The sequence below is a fragment of the Chiloscyllium plagiosum genome, unplaced genomic scaffold (assembly GCF_037043375.1).
Source record: "Chiloscyllium plagiosum isolate Xiang-an unplaced genomic scaffold, Cpla_swu_hap1 HiC_scaffold_49, whole genome shotgun sequence".
In the NCBI taxonomy this organism is placed as follows: Eukaryota; Metazoa; Chordata; class Chondrichthyes; order Orectolobiformes; family Hemiscylliidae; genus Chiloscyllium; species Chiloscyllium plagiosum.
The window spans coordinates 24,045,806-24,062,838 of NW_028270187.1; the positions used below are offsets into that span (position 1 = coordinate 24,045,806).

The following is a 17,033-nucleotide window of genomic DNA, read 5'->3' on the forward strand; positions in this document are numbered from 1 at the left end:
TGAATTTCGATGTCATTTGTTATTGAATTTCTCCCATTTACTTCATCTCCGTCCTGGACACATCCGAAGGGAAAGGTAATCTAATCGCGACTGTGATTGGTGAAATTCACTTTTTATGGCCCACTCTTATTATGTTCTTTCTTTCTCTCTTTTCAGCATTGTCTCGGAAGTGGTGGTGCACTCAGTCTCCAGTATGTTTGAAAGAGTAGTTTGGAATTGCCCTGTTGTTAGTTGTGAGATTACTTTATGGCTCATGCCCCCGGACTGTCTCACATTTAGCATTCATGCTCGCTGTGTCTAAAACTGCATTTGGTTTGCCAGTTTTGTTTGTGTTCCGTGTTAAATGCTTCCGAACAGACGAAATGATTGTGCCACAGACTGCGACGGCAAGCTCCGCTAAAAAGTAATCCTTTAAAGCCGGTGTAAGCAACACAACGTTATTGGGGTCCACCGCGTAGAAACAGATACTTCGGTGTATCTCGTCCATGCTCACCACATAGCCAAAATGAAACAAGTCCCATGAAACAACGAGCTATTGGAAACAGAAAGGTGAAAGGTAGAATGGCTTCAACTGTCATTGCTGGATGCCACTGAGCCGCAGCACGGCCGGCTGAGGCTGGTTTCTGTAGTGAAGTGGTCATCACGCTCGCCTTACACGCGAAAGGTGCCCGTTTCGAAAGTGGGCAGAAACTGCTTTGTTCTTCAACTGCGGACCTTTACATGGTCAGGAACGGAGCTTTCTTGCTTGCTTTCCCATCTGCAAACCTGCCTTCGAATATGCTTGAACAAATGTGCTCTCGTAGTGAAATGTAATGCAACTCCATTTAATTACTGTGCAAAGCATTGTAAAGTTTTTCTCCAACCTGGTTCTGTTCATATGCCATTCCGTTTGAGAGTGTAGTTACCGCCTTCTGATCCTTTCACGAAAAGCAGTACCGCATTTGCATTCCTTGCGCAGGCGGCCCGGTTCAAAGACAGGGAAGAAGCTGATGCGCTGGTGTCACAGCGCACCACGGATTCCTGAACTAGTCTGTCTGTCAAATGTACCCCAAAGTCGTCTCTGAAAGACCTCATTTGGAAGCTGTCTGTCGTTATTCAACGTGCGAGAGTTGGCACCAGAGGTCCTGAATCATGTTTTGGAGCAGTTCGCACGTTAGTGGCTCATTCAATCAGCAACGCAATGAAAGAAATTACACTCTCAGAGGAACCTCTGGACTTGTGCTTTCATAGCGTCGCTAGTATTAAGGTGCGCCACGTGATCTAAGCCACGTCGGAACTGAAACGGAGGAATCGACAGAGAGGCTACAGAATGATATCGCATCCATTTGGTTTTCTTTAAATCACTGAGGAGCAGGAAAATGTACACGGGGAGGGCGAGTGGGGAAGTGAGGCAGTTCCAGCTCTGGTGAAATTCCTTCTTTGTGATTCACTCAGCAACCAGAGATGTGAGGGTGACTCAGGCGTGAGAGCTCTTCACATCGAGAACAAAAAGCACTCATGGGCAGTTAGCACCTCTTCTGGAGTGGGAGTGGGGTGAGGTAATTACCTTTTGACTTCTGTTACTATGTTCAGAAACTGCATTTTAGATTGAGGTGAACACAAACTGCAATTCTCATAAACACCATGGAATTTAGCAAAATTTATTGAGTCGCTTCTCCTCGATTCCCACACAGGTTTCCAACTCAGTTGGTATCCATGAGGCTCATGTCCAGGACTGAGCATCTCTGCAGCAAATTGCACGGTTAAGGTAAAAGGCAAGGAAAGTGGCATCTCGAACTGGCTCTGAGGACAGAGCATCCTCACAATGTGATCTGTCGTTCTCGGATTGTAATGCTACCTCCGGTTTTAGGGTGGAGAACATTCTTTGGGACTCTTATTCTGCAAAACAGACACAGTGACTGTAACTCTGCTGCACGGTATGATGTGGAACACGGCCTGCTCAGCTTTGTGCATTTTCCCTGTAGTCCGGTGTGTTTCGTGTTCCGTGTAAACGTGAAAGGTGTCCTGTTTCGAGCAATGGGTGAAATCATTTAGCAAAGCAAGAATCGAAATTGCAGTAATGTCAAGCAGCTCATGGTAATTTGACCAAATCATAACTGATCATATGTTCTCACGCACTCACAGATACATTTGTAGCTGAAAAGAGTCTGAGACGATAGATTGATTTTTGTCTGGATTGATGGGCTATCATGATCTGCTGCGAAATTGATATTGTAGACGGGCACATCCCAGCAGCTGTGCGAGTCGGAGAGGGGTCGTGGACCCCTTTTCACCTGACTTTGCATGTGTTGTTATGCAGGAGCACAATTGGAAGTGCAAGAAAATGGGCGGCCCCGGCGGCTGGTAGTGTGGCCGAGCGGTCTAAGGCGCTGGATTAAGGCTCCAGTCTCGACAGAGGCGTGGGTTCGAATCCCACCGCTGCCATTTCTGCTGATCAACTCCAACGACGCCGCTTGTTCAAATGCGGTTTCGACCCCTACTGCATTTCTGTTTGAAACAGAAGAAAAATGAGTTTGCTTCCTGTGGAATTAACTGTGGTGTGGTAAAGTGCCGAATTTTCCGAAGTGTCTGTGCTGTCATGATCGTGTTCGCCTCCCGCGCGGAAAATCGCACGCAGCTCTACTGTTGCTTCACGTTCCAGGCAAGTTGAGATTTTACTGGAACCGAATGGAGACTGTTATTTCATCGCTGTTGTGAAACAAAGTCCTACGGTGACTCGACTCGTCGTTATTTGGTTTTCTGGCCAATGAGAAAATCGTTCCAATGAATTTCGATGTCATTTGTTATTGAATTTCTCCCATTTACTTCATCTCCGTCCTGGACACATCCGAAGGGAAAGGTAATCTAATCGCGACTGTGATTGGTGAAATTCACTTTTTATGGCCCACTCTTATTATGTTCTTTCTTTCTCTCTTTTCAGCATTGTCTCGGAAGTGGTGGTGCACTCAGTCTCCAGTATGTTTGAAAGAGTAGTTTGGAATTGCCCTGTTGTTAGTTGTGAGATTACTTTATGGCTCATGCCCCCGGACTGTCTCACATTTAGCATTCATGCTCGCTGTGTCTAAAACTGCATTTGGTTTGCCAGTTTTGTTTGTGTTCCGTGTTAAATGCTTCCGAACAGACGAAATGATTGTGCCACAGACTGCGACGGCAAGCTCCGCTAAAAAGTAATCCTTTAAAGCCGGTGTAAGCAACACAACGTTATTGGGGTCCACCGCGTAGAAACAGATACTTCGGTGTATCTCGTCCATGCTCACCACATAGCCAAAATGAAACAAGTCCCATGAAACAACGAGCTATTGGAAACAGAAAGGTGAAAGGTAGAATGGCTTCAACTGTCATTGCTGGATGCCACTGAGCCGCAGCACGGCCGGCTGAGGCTGGTTTCTGTAGTGAAGTGGTCATCACGCTCGCCTTACACGCGAAAGGTGCCCGTTTCGAAAGTGGGCAGAAACTGCTTTGTTCTTCAACTGCGGACCTTTACATGGTCAGGAACGGAGCTTTCTTGCTTGCTTTCCCATCTGCAAACCTGCCTTCGAATATGCTTGAACAAATGTGCTCTCGTAGTGAAATGTAATGCAACTCCATTTAATTACTGTGCAAAGCATTGTAAAGTTTTTCTCCAACCTGGTTCTGTTCATATGCCATTCCGTTTGAGAGTGTAGTTACCGCCTTCTGATCCTTTCACGAAAAGCAGTACCGCATTTGCATTCCTTGCGCAGGCGGCCCGGTTCAAAGACAGGGAAGAAGCTGATGCGCTGGTGTCACAGCGCACCACGGATTCCTGAACTAGTCTGTCTGTCAAATGTACCCCAAAGTCGTCTCTGAAAGACCTCATTTGGAAGCTGTCTGTCGTTATTCAACGTGCGAGAGTTGGCACCAGAGGTCCTGAATCATGTTTTGGAGCAGTTCGCACGTTAGTGGCTCATTCAATCAGCAACGCAATGAAAGAAATTACACTCTCAGAGGAACCTCTGGACTTGTGCTTTCATAGCGTCGCTAGTATTAAGGTGCGCCACGTGATCTCAGCCACGTCGGAACTGAAACGGAGGAATCGACAGAGAGGCTACAGAATGATATCGCATCCATTTGGTTTTCTTTAAATCACTGAGGAGCAGGAAAATGTACACGGGGAGGGCGAGTGGGGAAGTGAGGCAGTTCCAGCTCTGGTGAAATTCCTTCTTTGTGATTCACTCAGCAACCAGAGACGTGAGGGTGACTCAGGCGTGAGAGCTCTTCACATCGAGAACAAAAAGCACTCATGGGCAGTTAGCACCTCTTCTGGAGTGGGAGTGGGGTGAGGTAATTACCTTTTGACTTCTGTTACTATGTTCAGAAACTGCATTTTAGATTGAGGTGAACACAAACTGCAATTCTCATAAACACCATGGAATTTAGCAAAATTTATTGAGTCGCTTCTCCTCGATTCCCACACAGGTTTCCAACTCAGTTGGTATCCATGAGGCTCATGTCCAGGACTGAGCATCTCTGCAGCAAATTGCACGGTTAAGGTAAAAGGCAAGGAAAGTGGCATCTCGAACTGGCTCTGATCTGTCGTTCTCGGATTGTAATGCTACCTCCGGTTTTAGGGTGGAGAACATTCTTTGGGACTCTTATTCTGCAAAACAGACACAGTGACTGTAACTCTGCTGCACGGTATGATGTGGAACACGGCCTGCTCAGCTTTGTGCATTTTCCCTGTAGTCCGGTGTGTTTCGTGTTCCGTGTAAACGTGAAAGGTGTCCTGTTTCGAGCAATGGGTGAAATCATTTAGCAAAGCAAGAATCGAAATTGCAGTAATGTCAAGCAGCTCATGGTAATTTGACCAAATCATAACTGATCATATGTTCTCACGCACTCACAGATACATTTGTAGCTGAAAAGAGTCTGAGACGATAGATTGATTTTTGTCTGGATTGATGGGCTATCATGATCTGCTGCGAAATTGATATTGTAGACGGGCACATCCCAGCAGCTGTGCGAGTCGGAGAGGGGTCGTGGACCCCTTTTCACCTGACTTTGCATGTGTTGTTATGCAGGAGCACAATTGGAAGTGCAAGAAAATGGGCGGCGCCAGCGGCTGGTAGTGTGGCCGAGCGGTCTAAGGCGCTGGATTAAGGCTCCAGTCTCGACAGAGGCGTGGGTTCGAATCCCACCGCTGCCATTTCTGCTGATCAACTCCAACGACGCCGCTTGTTCAAATGCGGTTTCGACCCCTACTGCATTTCTGTTTGAAACAGAAGAAAAATGAGTTTTCTTCCTGTGGAATTAACTGTGGTGTGGTAAAGTGCCGAATTTTCCGAAGTGTCTGTGCTGTCATGATCGTGTTCGCCTCCCGCGCGGAAAATCGCACGCAGCTCTACTGTTGCTTCACGTTCCAGGCAAGTTGAGATTTTACTGGAACCGAATGGAGACTGTTATTTCATCGCTGTTGTGAAACAAAGTCCTACGGTGACTCGACTCGTCGTTATTTGGTTTTCTGGCCAATGAGAAAATCGTTCCAATGAATTTCGATGTCATTTGTTATTGAATTTCTCCCATTTACTTCATCTCCGTCCTGGACACATCCGAAGGGAAAGGTAATCTAATCGCGACTGTGATTGGTGAAATTCACTTTTTATGGCCCACTCTTATTATGTTCTTTCTTTCTCTCTTTTCAGCATTGTCTCGGAAGTGGTGGTGCACTCAGTCTCCAGTATGTTTGAAAGAGTAGTTTGGAATTGCCCTGTTGTTAGTTGTGAGATTACTTTATGGCTCATGCCCCCGGACTGTCTCACATTTAGCATTCATGCTCGCTGTGTCTAAAACTGCATTTGGTTTGCCAGTTTTGTTTGTGTTCCGTGTTAAATGCTTCCGAACAGACGAAATGATTGTGCCACAGACTGCGACGGCAAGCTCCGCTAAAAAGTAATCCTTTAAAGCCGGTGTAAGCAACACAACGTTATTGGGGTCCACCGCGTAGAAACAGATACTTCGGTGTATCTCGTCCATGCTCACCACATAGCCAAAATGAAACAAGTCCCATGAAACAACGAGCTATTGGAAACAGAAAGGTGAAAGGTAGAATGGCTTCAACTGTCATTGCTGGATGCCACTGAGCCGCAGCACGGCCGGCTGAGGCTGGTTTCTGTAGTGAAGTGGTCATCACGCTCGCCTTACACGCGAAAGGTGCCCGTTTCGAAAGTGGGCAGAAACTGCTTTGTTCTTCAACTGCGGACCTTTACATGGTCAGGAACGGAGCTTTCTTGCTTGCTTTCCCATCTGCAAACCTGCCTTCGAATATGCTTGAACAAATGTGCTCTCGTAGTGAAATGTAATGCAACTCCATTTAATTACTGTGCAAAGCATTGTAAAGTTTTTCTCCAACCTGGTTCTGTTCATATGCCATTCCGTTTGAGAGTGTAGTTACCGCCTTCTGATCCTTTCACGAAAAGCAGTACCGCATTTGCATTCCTTGCGCAGGCGGCCCGGTTCAAAGACAGGGAAGAAGCTGATGCGCTGGTGTCACAGCGCACCACGGATTCCTGAACTAGTCTGTCTGTCAAATGTACCCCAAAGTCGTCTCTGAAAGACCTCATTTGGAAGCTGTCTGTCGTTATTCAACGTGCGAGAGTTGGCACCAGAGGTCCTGAATCATGTTTTGGAGCAGTTCGCACGTTAGTGGCTCATTCAATCAGCAACGCAATGAAAGAAATTACACTCTCAGAGGAACCTCTGGACTTGTGCTTTCATAGCGTCGCTAGTATTAAGGTGCGCCACGTGATCTAAGCCACGTCGGAACTGAAACGGAGGAATCGACAGAGAGGCTACAGAATGATATCGCATCCATTTGGTTTTCTTTAAATCACTGAGGAGCAGGAAAATGTACACGGGGAGGGCGAGTGGGGAAGTGAGGCAGTTCCAGCTCTGGTGAAATTCCTTCTTTGTGATTCACTCAGCAACCAGAGACGTGAGGGTGACTCAGGCGTGAGAGCTCTTCACATCGAGAACAAAAAGCACTCATGGGCAGTTAGCACCTCTTCTGGAGTGGGAGTGGGGTGAGGTAATTACCTTTTGACTTCTGTTACTATGTTCAGAAACTGCATTTTAGATTGAGGTGAACACAAACTGCAATTCTCATAAACACCATGGAATTTAGCAAAATTTATTGAGTCGCTTCTCCTCGATTCCCACACAGGTTTCCAACTCAGTTGGTATCCATGAGGCTCATGTCCAGGACTGAGCATCTCTGCAGCAAATTGCACGGTTAAGGTAAAAGGCAAGGAAAGTGGCATCTCGAACTGGCTCTGAGGACAGAGCATCCTCACAATGTGATCTGTCGTTCTCGGATTGTAATGCTACCTCCGGTTTTAGGGTGGAGAACATTCTTTGGGACTCTTATTCTGCAAAACAGACACAGTGACTGTAACTCTGCTGCACGGTATGATGTGGAACACGGCCTGCTCAGCTTTGTGCATTTTCCCTGTAGTCCGGTGTGTTTCGTGTTCCGTGTAAACGTGAAAGGTGTCCTGTTTCGAGCAATGGGTGAAATCATTTAGCAAAGCAAGAATCGAAATTGCAGTAATGTCAAGCAGCTCATGGTAATTTGACCAAATCATAACTGATCATATGTTCTCACGCACTCACAGATACATTTGTAGCTGAAAAGAGTCTGAGACGATAGATTGATTTTTGTCTGGATTGATGGGCTATCATGATCTGCTGCGAAATTGATATTGTAGACGGGCACATCCCAGCAGCTGTGCGAGTCGGAGAGGGGTCGTGGACCCCTTTTCACCTGACTTTGCATGTGTTGTTATGCAGGAGCACAATTGGAAGTGCAAGAAAATGGGCGGCCCCGGCAGCTGGTAGTGTGGCCGAGCGGTCTAAGGCGCTGGATTAAGGCTCCAGTCTCGACAGAGGCGTGGGTTCGAATCCCACCGCTGCCATTTCTGCTGATCAACTCCAACGACGCCGCTTGTTCAAATGCGGTTTCGACCCCTACTGCATTTCTGTTTGAAACAGAAGAAAAATGAGTTTGCTTCCTGTGGAATTAACTGTGGTGTGGTAAAGTGCCGAATTTTCCGAAGTGTCTGTGCTGTCATGATCGTGTTCGCCTCCCGCGCGGAAAATCGCACGCAGCTCTACTGTTGCTTCACGTTCCAGGCAAGTTGAGATTTTACTGGAACCGAATGGAGACTGTTATTTCATCGCTGTTGTGAAACAAAGTCCTACGGTGACTCGACTCGTCGTTATTTGGTTTTCTGGCCAATGAGAAAATCGTTCCAATGAATTTCGATGTCATTTGTTATTGAATTTCTCCCATTTACTTCATCTCCGTCCTGGACACATCCGAAGGGAAAGGTAATCTAATCGCGACTGTGATTGGTGAAATTCACTTTTTATGGCCCACTCTTATTATGTTCTTTCTTTCTCTCTTTTCAGCATTGTCTCGGAAGTGGTGGTGCACTCAGTCTCCAGTATGTTTGAAAGAGTAGTTTGGAATTGCCCTGTTGTTAGTTGTGAGATTACTTTATGGCTCATGCCCCCGGACTGTCTCACATTTAGCATTCATGCTCGCTGTGTCTAAAACTGCATTTGGTTTGCCAGTTTTGTTTGTGTTCCGTGTTAAATGCTTCCGAACAGACGAAATGATTGTGCCACAGACTGCGACGGCAAGCTCCGCTAAAAAGTAATCCTTTAAAGCCGGTGTAAGCAACACAACGTTATTGGGGTCCACCGCGTAGAAACAGATACTTCGGTGTATCTCGTCCATGCTCACCACATAGCCAAAATGAAACAAGTCCCATGAAACAACGAGCTATTGGAAACAGAAAGGTGAAAGGTAGAATGGCTTCAACTGTCATTGCTGGATGCCACTGAGCCGCAGCACGGCCGGCTGAGGCTGGTTTCTGTAGTGAAGTGGTCATCACGCTCGCCTTACACGCGAAAGGTGCCCGTTTCGAAAGTGGGCAGAAACTGCTTTGTTCTTCAACTGCGGACCTTTACATGGTCAGGAACGGAGCTTTCTTGCTTGCTTTCCCATCTGCAAACCTGCCTTCGAATATGCTTGAACAAATGTGCTCTCGTAGTGAAATGTAATGCAACTCCATTTAATTACTGTGCAAAGCATTGTAAAGTTTTTCTCCAACCTGGTTCTGTTCATATGCCATTCCGTTTGAGAGTGTAGTTACCGCCTTCTGATCCTTTCACGAAAAGCAGTACCGCATTTGCATTCCTTGCGCAGGCGGCCCGGTTCAAAGACAGGGAAGAAGCTGATGCGCTGGTGTCACAGCGCACCACGGATTCCTGAACTAGTCTGTCTGTCAAATGTACCCCAAAGTCGTCTCTGAAAGACCTCATTTGGAAGCTGTCTGTCGTTATTCAACGTGCGAGAGTTGGCACCAGAGGTCCTGAATCATGTTTTGGAGCAGTTCGCACGTTAGTGGCTCATTCAATCAGCAACGCAATGAAAGAAATTACACTCTCAGAGGAACCTCTGGACTTGTGCTTTCATAGCGTCGCTAGTATTAAGGTGCGCCACGTGATCTAAGCCACGTCGGAACTGAAACGGAGGAATCGACAGAGAGGCTACAGAATGATATCGCATCCATTTGGTTTTCTTTAAATCACTGAGGAGCAGGAAAATGTACACGGGGAGGGCGAGTGGGGAAGTGAGGCAGTTCCAGCTCTGGTGAAATTCCTTCTTTGTGATTCACTCAGCAACCAGAGACGTGAGGGTGACTCAGGCGTGAGAGCTCTTCACATCGAGAACAAAAAGCACTCATGGGCAGTTAGCACCTCTTCTGGAGTGGGAGTGGGGTGAGGTAATTACCTTTTGACTTCTGTTACTATGTTCAGAAACTGCATTTTAGATTGAGGTGAACACAAACTGCAATTCTCATAAACACCATGGAATTTAGCAAAATTTATTGAGTCGCTTCTCCTCGATTCCCACACAGGTTTCCAACTCAGTTGGTATCCATGAGGCTCATGTCCAGGACTGAGCATCTCTGCAGCAAATTGCACGGTTAAGGTAAAATGCAAGGAAAGTGGCATCTCGAACTGGCTCTGAGGACAGAGCATCCTCACAATGTGATCTGTCGTTCTCGGATTGTAATGCTACCTCCGCTTTTAGGGTGGAGAACATTCTTTGGGACTCTTATTCTGCAAAACAGACACAGTGACTGTAACTCTGCTGCACGGTATGATGTGGAACACGGCCTGCTCAGCTTTGTGCATTTTCCCTGTAGTCCGGTGTGTTTCGTGTTCCGTGTAAACGTGAAAGGTGTCCTGTTTCGAGCAATGGGTGAAATCATTTAGCAAAGCAAGAATCGAAATTGCAGTAATGTCAAGCAGCTCATGGTAATTTGACCAAATCATAACTGATCATATGTTCTCACGCACTCACAGATACATTTGTAGCTGAAAAGAGTCTGAGACGATAGATTGATTTTTGTCTGGATTGATGGGCTATCATGATCTGCTGCGAAATTGATATTGTAGACGGGCACATCCCAGCAGCTGTGCGAGTCGGAGAGGGGTCGTGGACCCCTTTTCACCTGACTTTGCATGTGTTGTTATGCAGGAGCACAATTGGAAGTGCAAGAAAATGGGCGGCCCCGGCGGCTGGTAGTGTGGCCGAGCGGTCTAAGGCGCTGGATTAAGGCTCCAGTCTCGACAGAGGCGTGGGTTCGAATCCCACCGCTGCCATTTCTGCTGATCAACTCCAACGACGCCGCTTGTTCAAATGCGGTTTCGACCCCTACTGCATTTCTGTTTGAAACAGAAGAAAAATGAGTTTGCTTCCTGTGGAATTAACTGTGGTGTGGTAAAGTGCCGAATTTTCCGAAGTGTCTGTGCTGTCATGATCGTGTTCGCCTCCCGCGCGGAAAATCGCACGCAGCTCTACTGTTGCTTCACATTCCAGGCAAGTTGAGATTTTACTGGAACCGAATGGAGACTGTTATTTCATCGCTGTTGTGAAACAAAGTCCTACGGTGACTCGACTCGTCGTTATTTGGTTTTCTGGCCAATGAGAAAATCGTTCCAATGAATTTCGATGTCATTTGTTATTGAATTTCTCCCATTTACTTCATCTCCGTCCTGGACACATCCGAAGGGAAAGGTAATCTAATCGCGACTGTGATTGGTGAAATTCACTTTTTATGGCCCACTCAAATTATGTTCTTTCTTTCTCTCTTTTCAGCATTGTCTCGGAAGTGGTGGTGCACTCAGTCTCCAGTATGTTTGAAAGAGTAGTTTGGAATTGCCCTGTTGTTAGTTGTGAGATTACTTTATGGCTCATGCCCCCGGACTGTCTCACATTTAGCATTCATGCTCGCTGTGTCTAAAACTGCATTTGGTTTGCCAGTTTTGTTTGTGTTCCGTGTTAAATGCTTCCGAACAGACGAAATGATTGTGCCACAGACTGCGACGGCAAGCTCCGCTAAAAAGTAATCCTTTAAAGCCGGTGTAAGCAACACAACGTTATTGGGGTCCACCGCGTAGAAACAGATACTTCGGTGTATCTCGTCCATGCTCACCACATAGCCAAAATGAAACAAGTCCCATGAAACAACGAGCTATTGGAAACAGAAAGGTGAAAGGTAGAATGGCTTCAACTGTCATTGCTGGATGCCACTGAGCCGCAGCACGGCCGGCTGAGGCTGGTTTCTGTAGTGAAGTGGTCATCACGCTCGCCTTACACGCGAAAGGTGCCCGTTTCGAAAGTGGGCAGAAACTGCTTTGTTCTTCAACTGCGGACCTTTACATGGTCAGGAACGGAGCTTTCTTGCTTGCTTTCCCATCTGCAAACCTGCCTTCGAATATGCTTGAACAAATGTGCTCTCGTAGTGAAATGTAATGCAACTCCATTTAATTACTGTGCAAAGCATTGTAAAGTTTTTCTCCAACCTGGTTCTGTTCATATGCCATTCCGTTTGAGAGTGTAGTTACCGCCTTCTGATCCTTTCACGAAAAGCAGTACCGCATTTGCATTCCTTGCGCAGGCGGCCCGGTTCAAAGACAGGGAAGAAGCTGATGCGCTGGTGTCACAGCGCACCACGGATTCCTGAACTAGTCTGTCTGTCAAATGTACCCCAAAGTCGTCTCTGAAAGACCTCATTTGGAAGCTGTCTGTCGTTATTCAACGTGCGAGAGTTGGCACCAGAGGTCCTGAATCATGTTTTGGAGCAGTTCGCACGTTAGTGGCTCATTCAATCAGCAACGCAATGAAAGAAATTACACTCTCAGAGGAACCTCTGGACTTGTGCTTTCATAGCGTCGCTAGTATTAAGGTGCGCCACGTGATCTAAGCCACGTCGGAACTGAAACGGAGGAATCGACAGAGAGGCTACAGAATGATATCGCATCCATTTGGTTTTCTTTAAATCACTGAGGAGCAGGAAAATGTACACGGGGAGGGCGAGTGGGGAAGTGAGGCAGTTCCAGCTCTGGTGAAATTCCTTCTTTGTGATTCACTCAGCAACCAGAGACGTGAGGGTGACTCAGGCGTGAGAGCTCTTCACATCGAGAACAAAAAGCACTCATGGGCAGTTAGCACCTCTTCTGGAGTGGGAGTGGGGTGAGGTAATTACCTTTTGACTTCTGTTACTATGTTCAGAAACTGCATTTTAGATTGAGGTGAACACAAACTGCAATTCTCATAAACACCATGGAATTTAGCAAAATTTATTGAGTCGCTTCTCCTCGATTCCCACACAGGTTTCCAACTCAGTTGGTATCCATGAGGCTCATGTCCAGGACTGAGCATCTCTGCAGCAAATTGCACGGTTAAGGTAAAAGGCAAGGAAAGTGGCATCTCGAACTGGCTCTGAGGACAGAGCATCCTCACAATGTGATCTGTCGTTCTCGGATTGTAATGCTACCTCCGGTTTTAGGGTGGAGAACATTCTTTGGGACTCTTATTCTGCAAAACAGACACAGTGACTGTAACTCTGCTGCACGGTATGATGTGGAACACGGCCTGCTCAGCTTGGTGCATTTTCCCTGTAGTCCGGTGTGTTTCGTGTTCCGTGTAAACGTGAAAGGTGTCCTGTTTCGAGCAATGGGTGAAATCATTTAGCAAAGCAAGAATCGAAATTGCAGTAATGTCAAGCAGCTCATGGTAATTTGACCAAATCATAACCGATCATATGTTCTCACGCACTCACAGATACATTTGTAGCTGAAAAGAGTCTGAGACGATAGATTGATTTTTGTCTGGATTGATGGGCTATCATGATCTGCTGCGAAATTGATATTGTAGACGGGCACATCCCAGCAGCTGTGCGAGTCGGAGAGGGGTCGTGGACCCCTTTTCACCTGACTTTGCATGTGTTGTTATGCAGGAGCACAATTGGAAGTGCAAGAAAATGGGCGGCCCCGGCGGCTGGTAGTGTGGCCGAGCGGTCTAAGGCGCTGGATTAAGGCTCCAGTCTCGACAGAGGCGTGGGTTCGACTCCCACCGCTGCCATTTCTGCTGATCAACTCCAACGACGCCGCTTGTTCAAATGCGGTTTCGACCCCTACTGCATTTCTGTTTGAAACAGAAGAAAAATGAGTTTGCTTCCTGTGGAATTAACTGTGGTGTGGTAAAGTGCCAAATTTTCCGAAGTGTCTGTGCTGTCATGATCGTGTGCGCCTCCCGCGCGGAAAATCGCACGCAGCTCTACTGTTGCTTCACGTTCCAGGCAAGTTGAGATTTTACTGGAACTGAATGGAGACCGTTATTTCATCGCTGTTGTGAAACAAAGTCCTACGGTGACTCGACTCGTCGTTATTTGGTTTTCTGGCCAATGAGAAAATCGTTCCAATGAATTTCGATGTCATTTGTTATTGAATTTCTCCCATTTACTTCATCTCCGTCCTGGACACATCCGAAGGGAAAGGTAATCTAATCGCGACTGTGATTGGTGAAATTCACTTTTTATGGCCCACTCTTATTATGTTCTTTCTTTCTCTCTTTTCAGGATTGTCTCGGAAGTGGTGGTGCACTCAGTCTCCAGTATGTTTGAAAGAGTAGTTTGGAATTGCCCTGTTGTTAGTTGTGAGATTACTTTATGGCTCATGCCCCCGGACTGTCTCACATTTAGCATTCATGCTCACTGTGTCTAAAACTGCATTTGGTTTGCCAGTTTTGTTTGTGTTCCGTGTTAAATGCTTCCGAACAGACTAAATGATTGTGCCACAGACTGCGACGGCAAGCTCCGCTAAAAAGTAATCCTTTAAAGCCGGTGTAAGCAACACAACGTTATTGGGGTCCACCGCGTAGAAACAGATACTTCGGTGTAACTCGTCCATGCTCACCACATAGCCAAAATGAAACAAGTCCCATGAAACAACGAGCTATTGGAAACAGAAAGGTGAAAGATAGAATGGCTTCAACTGTCATTGCTGGATGCCACTGAGCCGCAGCACGGCCGGCTGAGGCTGGTTTCTGTAGTGAAGTGGTCATCACGCTCGCCTTACACGCGAAAGGTGCCCGTTTAGAAAGTGGGCAGAAACTGCTTTGTTCTTCAACTGCGGACCTTTACATGGTCAGGAACGGAGCTTTCTTGCTTGCTTTCCCATCTGCAAACCTGCCTTCGAATTTGCTTGAACAAATGTGCTCTCGTAGTGAAATGTAATGCAACTCCATTTAATTACTGTGCAAAGCATTGTAAAGTTTTTCTCCAACCTGGTTCTGTTCATATGCCATTCCGTTTGAGAGTGTAGTTACCGCCTTCTGATCCTTTCACGAAAAGCAGTACCGCATTTGCATTCCTTGCGTAGGCGGCCCGGTTCAAAGACAGGGAAGAAGCTGATGCGCTGGTGTCACAGCGCACCACGGATTCCTGAACTAGTCTGTCTGTCAAATGTACCCCAAAGTCGTCTCTGAAAGATCTCATTTGGAAGCTGTCTGTCGTTATTCAACGTGCGAGAGTTGGCACCAGAGGTCCTGAATCATGTTTTGGAGCAGTTCGCACGTTAGTGGCTCATTCAATCAGCAACAGCAATGAAAGAAATTACACTCTCAGAGGAACCTCTGGACTTGTGCTTTCATAGCGTCGCTAGTATTAAGGTGCGCCACGTGATCTAAGCCACGTCGGAACTGAAACGGAGGAATCGACAGAGAGGCTACAGAATGACATCGCATCCATTTGGTTTTCTTTAAATCACTGAGGAGCAGGAAAATGTACACGGGGAGGGCGAGTGGGGAAGTGAGGCAGTTCCAGCTCTGGTGAAATTCCTTCTTTGTGATTCACTCAGCAACCAGAGACGTGAGGGTGACTCAGGCGTGAGAACTCTTCACATCGAGAACAAAAAGCACTCAAGGGCAGTTAGCACCTCTTCGGGAGTGGGGGTGGGGTGAGGTAATTACCTTTTGACTTCTGTTACTATGTTCAGAAACTGCCTTTTAGATTGAGGTGAACACAAACTGCATTTCTCATAAACACCATGGAATTTAGCAAAATTTATTGAGACGCTTCTCCTCGATTCCCACACAGGTTTCCAACTCAGTTGGTATCCATGAGGCTCATGTCCAGGACTGAGCATCTCTGCAGCAAATTGCACGGTTAAGGTAAAAGGCAAGGAAAGTGGCATCTCGAACTGGCTCTGAGGACAGAGCATCCTCACAATGTGATCTGTCGTTCTCGGATTGTAATGCTACCTCCGGTTTTAGGGTGGAGAACATTCTTTGGGACTCTTATTCTGCAAAACAGACACAGTGACTGTAACTCTGCTGCACGGTATGATGTGGAACACGGCCTGCTCAGCTTTGTGCATTTTCCCTGTAGTCCGGTGTGTTTCGTGTTCCGTGTAAACGTGAAAGGTGTCCTGTTTCGAGCAATGGGTGAAATCATTTAGCAAAGCAAGAATCGAAATTGCAGTAATGTCAAGCAGCTCATGGTAATTTGACCAAATCATAACCGATCATATGTTCTCACGCACTCACAGATACATTTGTAGCTGAAAAGAGTCTGAGACGATAGATTGATTTTTGTCTGGATTGATGGGCTATCATGATCTGCTGCGAAATTGATATTGTAGACGGGCACATCCCAGCAGCTGTGCGAGTCGGAGAGGGGTCGTGGACCCCTTTTCACCTGACTTTGCATGTGTTGTTATGCAGGAGCACAATTGGAAGTGCAAGAAAATGGGCGGCCCCGGCGGCTGGTAGTGTGGCCGAGCGGTCTAAGGCGCTGGATTAAGGCTCCAGTCTCGACAGAGGCGTGGGTTCGAATCCCACCGCTGCCATTTCTGCTGATCAACTCCAACGACGCCGCTTGTTCAAATGCGGTTTCGACCCCTACTGCATTTCTGTTTGAAACAGAAGAAAAATGAGTTTGCTTCCTGTGGAATTAACTGTGGTGTGGTAAAGTGCCGAATTTTCCGAAGTGTCTGTGCTGTCATGATCGTGTGCGCCTCCCGCGCGGAAAATCGCACGCAGCTCTACTGTTGCTTCACGTTCCAGGCAAGTTGAGATTTTACTGGAACTGAATGGAGACCGTTATTTCATCGCTGTTGTGAAACAAAGTCCTACGGTGACTCGACTCGTCGTTATTTGGTTTTCTGGCCAATGAGAAAATCGTTCCAATGAATTTCGATGTCATTTGTTATTGAATTTCTCCCATTTACTTCATCTCCGTCCTGGACACATCCGAAGGGAAAGGTAATCTAATCGCGACTGTGATTGGTGAAATTCACTTTTTATGGCCCACTCTTATTATGTTCTTTCTTTCTCTCTTTTCAGCATTGTCTCGGAAGTGGTGGTGCACTCAGTCTCCAGTATGTTTGAAAGAGTAGTTTGGAATTGCCCTGTTGTTAGTTGTGAGATTACTTTATGGCTCATGCCCCCGGACTGTCTCACATTTAGCATTCATGCTCGCTGTGTCTAAAACTGCATTTGGTTTGCCAGTTTTGTTTGTGTTCCGTGTTAAATGCTTCCGAACAGACGAAATGATTGTGCCACAGACTGCGACGGCAAGCTCCGCTAAAAAGTAATCCTTTAAAGCCGGTGTAAGCAACACAACGTTATTGGGGTCCACCGCGTAGAAACAGATACTTCG

The 17,033-nt window shown here is 46.7% G+C and overlaps 1 long non-coding RNA gene and 5 other non-coding genes across 7 annotated transcripts in view; all 6 read left to right on the forward strand.

The window, feature by feature from the left end:
• Positions 1 to 17,033, forward strand: part of LOC148135658 (uncharacterized) — an 830,866-nt gene that overhangs the window by 758,986 nt on the left and 54,847 nt on the right. The gene's annotated exons all lie outside the window — the stretch shown is intronic.
• Positions 2,343 to 2,424, forward strand: trnal-aag (transfer RNA leucine (anticodon AAG)). The gene has a single exon. It is a non-coding gene; the product is annotated as a tRNA-Leu (tRNA).
• trnal-aag (transfer RNA leucine (anticodon AAG)) lies at positions 5,083 to 5,164 on the forward strand. Its single transcript has one exon. It is a non-coding gene; the product is annotated as a tRNA-Leu (tRNA).
• trnal-aag (transfer RNA leucine (anticodon AAG)) lies at positions 7,847 to 7,928 on the forward strand. The gene has a single exon. It is a non-coding gene; the product is annotated as a tRNA-Leu (tRNA).
• Positions 10,611 to 10,692, forward strand: trnal-aag (transfer RNA leucine (anticodon AAG)). The gene has a single exon. It is a non-coding gene; the product is annotated as a tRNA-Leu (tRNA).
• On the forward strand, positions 16,140 to 16,221 carry trnal-aag (transfer RNA leucine (anticodon AAG)). The gene has a single exon. It is a non-coding gene; the product is annotated as a tRNA-Leu (tRNA).